General features: G+C 40.7%; 1 long non-coding RNA gene across 1 annotated transcript; it reads right to left on the bottom strand.

The window, feature by feature from the left end:
- Positions 1-1,935: 1,935 nt before the first annotated feature.
- LOC146650014 (uncharacterized) lies at positions 1,936-4,373 on the bottom strand. The gene is made up of 3 exons (XR_014908346.1): positions 3,908-4,373; positions 2,894-3,274; positions 1,936-2,697 (listed from the first exon to the last, which is right to left on the bottom strand). It is a non-coding gene; the product is annotated as an uncharacterized LOC146650014 (long non-coding RNA).
- Between the last annotated feature and the right edge of the window lie 2,307 nt (positions 4,374-6,680).

Below are 6,680 nucleotides of genomic sequence, written 5' to 3' on the forward strand. Positions count from 1 at the left end.
CTGCTGGAAACTGTCACCATCATTCGTCTTCTTCACTATTTCAAGAATGAGCTGAAAGACATAAATTGGTACATTTATACTCGAGTCTTTACTTTACCCAATACTGGTGACTCACCGGCCTGCAGCTGAACTATAGTCAAAATTAAATACACACTGGCTTAAAGTGATTAACTAATTGCGCTTCCTGAAGTTACCAACAAGCTGCTGTAGGTTTGCCTTGAAGGATTAATTTAGAACTTTTCAAGGCTAAATAAATGAATTAAATGCATTTATTTGGTTTGGTCCTTCTTCATTCTGACCAAATGCTGTAAAATGTACCCAAAACAATTATAGATGCTCCTCAAAAATGTAATAGTACTTTTTTAAGATATAAAAAGAAAAGCCACAGATGCACACAATGAGTTCTGATAACCACAGTCACTCACCTGGGCCCTCAGTCCAAGGATCAGCTGAGTCTTACGTTTGTAGCCCAGGAGGTCTGGGATCATCTCTGACACCAGTGAGATGAATTTGGACAGTTTTCATACTCCCCTACTTTTCTCTCCTGAGCAACCTGCCACATACACTCTGACATCAGCCTGAAAGGCGGAACCAAGAGGTTCAGGGAGGACAGGGGAAGACGGAAATCTGACAAACACCACATTATCACCTTACAGCACTATACTGAGAGTTCTGCAATAATGAATACTGCGATTTATCACCTTTTTTTCCAACTGCAAATTATGCCCTCAAAACTTCGTCAATATGCATTTTATCCAATAAGATAATGTTTTCTTACTTTAATCATTACGCTGCAAAATGATAAGATAAGATAACCTTTATTAGTCCCACACGTGGGAAATTTGTTGGGTTAGGCTGCTGACCTTTGCCAGCGCCATCTTACCCTTCCGACCATACATACATACATTACTACATCACATGGGGAAGACAGGTCAGAGAAGTATAACAATGGAAAATGCACAACATGAGGAAAGACGAGGAGAAAATAATTACTCCCCCCCCCCCCCAGACTGAGCTCCAACAGGGTGTAGGTCTGTGTCAGTGTACATGCATATTTGTGTTGGCAAAAGTCAACAGTCTTCGGTCGACGCGCGTGGCCTTGAATGAGGAGGGAGAAAGTCACAACACAGTCTTCTTATCTAAGGGAGAATTGTTATTCCCATCAGCTTTTGCCTTGAGCATCCAGCTGGCGCCAGAGGGCCGCATGAGATGAAGATGGTAGCTGTTTTGGTTAGTGCGAACAAACTGCATCCAATTTTACTCTTGGTCTAATGTCCGTCACTGGTCACCAGGTCTCTCAATTCCTGTTGTTCTTCTTCAAGATGTTATCCATATAGCAGAGCCACGAGCTTCTCCATGATCTTATCCATGTTGCGTTCAAAAACACAGTCTGAGTACTCACAGCCCTGCCCATCGCCTATCATGTTGGCCAGCCTTGTGGGATTTTGAACAGCTGTAGCCGCTTCTTGTTCTTTGATAAGCCAGGTCCAAGCTCCAATCAGCCAGAACTCTGTTATCGTGGTTCCGAATTGGTAGATGTCGTTCAATGTCCTCCATCGAGAGTGTCGCCACTGACCATCGAGTATCCAGCAGCAAACGTCTCTGAGGGACAATCAGGCTCTCCCAAGCCCAGGAGGGTGTCAGTTGCATTAAGGGGCCAGTTGATCAAATTCATAATTCTTCTTTAGGTTTTTAGAGAACAAGTCTGGGAGACTCTCTTAGAATCAGAATCAGAAGGGTTAGAGAATAAGCGAGACTATACAAAAGACATGAGATGCCAAGCAGGAAAGATAAGGGAGAGGGAGAAAGTGCGACGCCTCCGTCAAGAGCCAAACATAACCAACACTGTCATAAATTCTTGACATCAGCAGTTAAATGGAATGAAATCGGCGACTCAGTATTGGGTGATTTTTCAGTTCCGACGATTTAATCCAAGTTTGCTCGGCTAACGCTATCCTAGGATATTGGTGCACTTGTGCTCTTTTCACTGTATTTCCACAGTATTCTAATTTATTTAATGAAATATTGATATCTGGTGTCCCTGTATTGATACAATATTGCAAATTAACACAATACGATGGCTGTATTGATATGCCACAAAAATTTCACCATGTAGTGGCACAGATTTGTAGAAGCTTCTTCCCACATGTTAAACCACACAGACGCAGCTATACAAACATGTTCCACTTATGGTGCAAGAGCTCAATTGTGACCACGCTTTTAAATGTTTATGGACACTGCAGTTGTTACTGTCAGCACAGTCTGTGTGTCAAAAGCTACATCAGAGTTGCCCTTGTTCATTGCACACAGGCCTCGAGGGAGAATTCAGCCGAGACAGAAATGGTAAGATAAATTCATGAAATAATAACAATACAAAATATATATTTATATCCTTATTTATCAAATTACATGAGCAGAACCAGCAATGTTGAAGCTCATTAATACTACAGTTCAAACAAATGCACCCCTTGGACCTTTGGCCTTCTTAATAATCTTCTTAATCTCCTGGAGATCGTTTTGAATAAAATCCTCAGTGGCTGTGGATGAGGATTTTTTCACGACAGTTGTTGATGCTGAGAAGGAGGGATTGAGTGGAGATGGCAACCCCTCTGTAGGCAATGCTGTTGAGCAGTGCGGTGAATCGCTGAGATCAACAGTTTTCTGGAGCAGGGTGACTGTATTGCTGCCTTCCTCTTCCTGCAACAAATAAGAGCTTGTTATAATTTCATGTACATTTGCACATCAGATGTAAAAGAAAATGTTCTTAAACCACCGATCTTTTCAGGTCAGCTATTCATTGAATGCTTGTTCAGCATCCTCATCAATAAGGGTCTCAGTGGAAGGGTGTATGTGTGTTTGCATATTGCTCAACGCTTTGGTACTAATACGGTACCTTCAAAGATAATTGACATTGCCTCTTCTGCAGACTTGGCATTTAACTCCCAGTGGCTCACAAAGTCGGAGAGCCAGCCCATCAAGGAATATATATGGGGAGCAGAAGCAAGGTTGCACAGTTTCTTCTCTTCAGCTGCAGCCTCTTCCTCATCTTCACGAATTTGTCTCTTAAAGATTTCCACTTTATCCAACAAACACTTTCACTCACTCCCAAATTCTTTGCAATTTCCCTCCACAAATTGCTGTCCTTTTCCACGTCTCTATTATGTGTTAAGGACCCATCGTAAAGACACGGGCAACGTTGCACCTCTTCACACAATCTCATAACGTCTATTTGAATTTTTGCAGGTTGGGTTAAAGACATCCTCTGAATTTCTGCCTATAATGAAGACAAAAGAAAGAAAAAGACATTAAACAAACAACCTAAAGGTTTCTCACATGACATCACATGCACTCAGGAGCTGTGTGCCATTTTGACACAACCACTCCATTCCCCGACTGCCTTTTTTGCTAGCGCACATCTTCTTCACAGGATCCACAGGAATCATTTTTTCAGTTGAACCATACATTGAATTTTAAAAGGTCATTTCTTTAGCTTTGGGCACAAATGACCAAATTCCTTTTTCTGTCCAGGTTCCTAGAAACAATGATTTTATTTTGGAAAGAATATTTATTATTCCAAAGAGGTCTATTAGGCAAAGTAGTGCAATCACTTGCAACATAATGCTTATTTCTGTGAGTTAAAAATGATAACAGAATTTTTATTTTTCGCAAATACACAACAATGGCTGTATAAATTACACGTTTCACATTAGTGGGTGGGTCGCTGTCAGAAGTCGCTGTGCACGTGCAGTTGCCAGTCACACGCGCTCCTTCTTCTTTAAATACAAGACGACGGAGGTGAGAAACACGACAAAAGCCCGTTTTTGTTTTTTCTTTGTGTTTTTTTTATGTAAACCTAAGTCCTTTAATAATATTATTAAAAACGTCAGTAAAGCTGCGTTCAATTTACCTCGAATGTCCGAGGTGGTAGTGTCATTGCTCAAGGTGAGCGCGTTCCAGTAGTAAAGTCAGAAAAGCAAAGAAAATGAGTATTTCTTTTGCACCATAGCAAATTAGAACCATTCGTACATCGCTTGTAATACAGTACAGTGCTTTGTTTGTCGCACTTAAAAACAAAGCCCACCAGCCATGACAGCGACTCTAACAACAGTGATGTGTTCGAGGAACCGCATTCCGCCTTTTTCCTGGCTCGGATAAAACGGTTCCACAAGCTTGTTTGCGATTTCTCGCCACGATAACAAGCGTTAATCCGTTTGTTCTTGTAAAACTCATGATCGTACAGGTTGGGATAAAGGGCAACCTGCTCAGCCAACTACTTGTCAAAGCCATTGTGTGATGGTCCCGTTTGGGAATTTGTTATCACTCGTTCGTCGAGATTTTTCCTCTTTGGGATGAACTCTGGCAGTAGGTTTCTTTTCCGGTTTAACGCGGCGTCTTTTACCAATCAGCGTTCGACCTGGGCATAGCGTCATCCAAGTCGAGCGACTGTAGGGGAGGACGACAGGTAAGTATTAAAATTTTATTAACGTTTTTAATGTCTTTCTTCATTGTTACCGTCGTTCTCTCATTGTTTGTTGGGTTACTTAATTATTTATTCTTCTTCTTCTTCTTCTTTTTTTTTAATTTTACGGCATTTTTCTCTTTCCCCTATATGTTTGTGTATTTGTACATATACATACCATAATTTATTTACATAGCACTTTAAAAAACAACACATGGCCGACCAAAGTGCTGTACAGCAGAAATACGAGAGAATACAAGAATTCTTGTATTATTACAAGCATAATAAATACAATAAATAAATAATAATACTTTTGTCTTAATTCAGGGGCGATTCTAGGTTTCAAACTTTGGGGGGGCTCAGCCCCCAGTCATAATGTCATGCATGTAGTAGTTGTATTTAATATTAATCAAATGTGCTGTCTGCAAATGGAATCATCCCTTTTCAAATTTGCAAACCTCTATTCCATTGGACTATTGAATACCTTCTGTCTAAGAATAATTCAGTGTGAATAATCAGAGATTTCAATACACCCGTTTTAGGGTGGAGCCTTTTGTTGCCAAACCCAAGGCAAAGGCTCAGTCATTAAAGAAGTCCAAGAACTCCCCAAAAGTTGGGGATTTACTTACCTGGATGACTGAGCATCAAGAAGTTAAAGAACTATTTGTGGCAAAGCACATCATTTCAGTCTCAGTCTTCAGTTAACCACATAGAGGCAGTCCTCCAAATCATCATGCACTTAAAGTAGCATTATTCAGTATAAACACTGAAAAATCATAGACAAAGGAAACTAGTAATAGAGTTGTTTTATTATGTTTTTAAACTTAAAATACAAATCCTCCTTTTGTTATGTAGTCTCAGCACAGAACATCATGTACGATAATTTCAAGAGTGGAGAATAGATTTGTAGTCCATCACATTAATGTAGTGGCAGTTATCATTTTCAGCCATGTTTAGAATGATATGAATCCTGCAAAATGCTATTAGTATCAATATACTCTGTTTATGCTTTGTTTACCAGCATTTTTACAGTGTGCTACTGGAAAGACAGCAAAACATCCATGAAATACCATGGCTCAGTGTCTGAGTGTCTAAATGAGTCTCACAGTCCTCCCCAACCCCCCAGAAATGACCTCTGACAAGAAAACCCAATTCCTGCTATTCAACACTGAAGAAATGTCAACATTCACAAATTCTGCCAAATTGCAAAACACTAATAAAACCTCTGTAACTTTGTGAAAAACACAAAAGTCCAAAGAGTCGTGCTGACAAATTTGTTTCTTTGTCACAGCAGCTTTTTCTTTATCATGTAGACAAATAGATAAATATATAACTGCTTTACGCTTGAGATCAAAGTAGGCTGTATGTGGCTGTCGATGTAAAATGAGTTTGACACCCTTTCTTTACCCTGGAACAGTAGGGAATACTGACATTAATGTTCCCTTCCTCCCAGATGGAGTTAAAAAATCATGTGTCTTTGGGAATGAACAATCTCCTCAGTCTGGAGCAGGAAAATGACATCAGCGTTTCTCTGAAGCTGCTCCTCTGTCTGGAGATGATGCTGTGGAGTGAGTGTAGTGGATTGACAGGAGTCTGCTTAGCACCCATCACGCTGCCACAATTGTCAGTCTATCCAGCTCCATACCAACAACAAAGCTTGCCTTCCTCTGCATTTTTCCAGATGTGAAACACTTCTTTATGCTTCCGCCCCCAGGCTCCACCCGGAGACCCTAAAGTCCACCATTAACTCCTTGGTTTTGCTGCTGTTAAGATGGAATTGTCTGGATTCACACCATTCAACAAAGCCTGCGATCAGTTTTCTGTACTCCTCGTCCTGTCCACTCCTGATACAGCCCACGACTGCAGTAGTGTCAGTGACCTTCTGCTTGTGACAGCACTCCGAGTCGTATATGAAGTCTGATTTGTACAGGGTGAGCAGGAACAGAGAAAGCACAGTCCCCTGCGGCACTCACACGTTACTGACCATAGTCACCCACCCATACTGAGGTCTGCCCACAGCGAAAAGCAAACAACAGTTTGAAAGCAAACAACTATTCGTAATCACTGATAAATTAGGTTTTTTGTGTCTGGCATTTATGTTTTGGGGTTTGGTATCCAAACTTTTCAGTACCACTGCTGAGGTTTAGCTAGGTTTTGCAGTTTATGCATTATTACAACTGGAAATATAAAAGTAAAGACTGACAGCAGACAAGATGAATCT

The sequence above is a fragment of the Rhamphochromis longiceps genome, linkage group LG17 (genome assembly GCF_057381845.1).
Source record: "Rhamphochromis longiceps isolate RC_006_pf linkage group LG17, R_longiceps_female_GT1.1, whole genome shotgun sequence".
Classification (NCBI taxonomy): Eukaryota; Metazoa; Chordata; class Actinopteri; order Cichliformes; family Cichlidae; genus Rhamphochromis; species Rhamphochromis longiceps.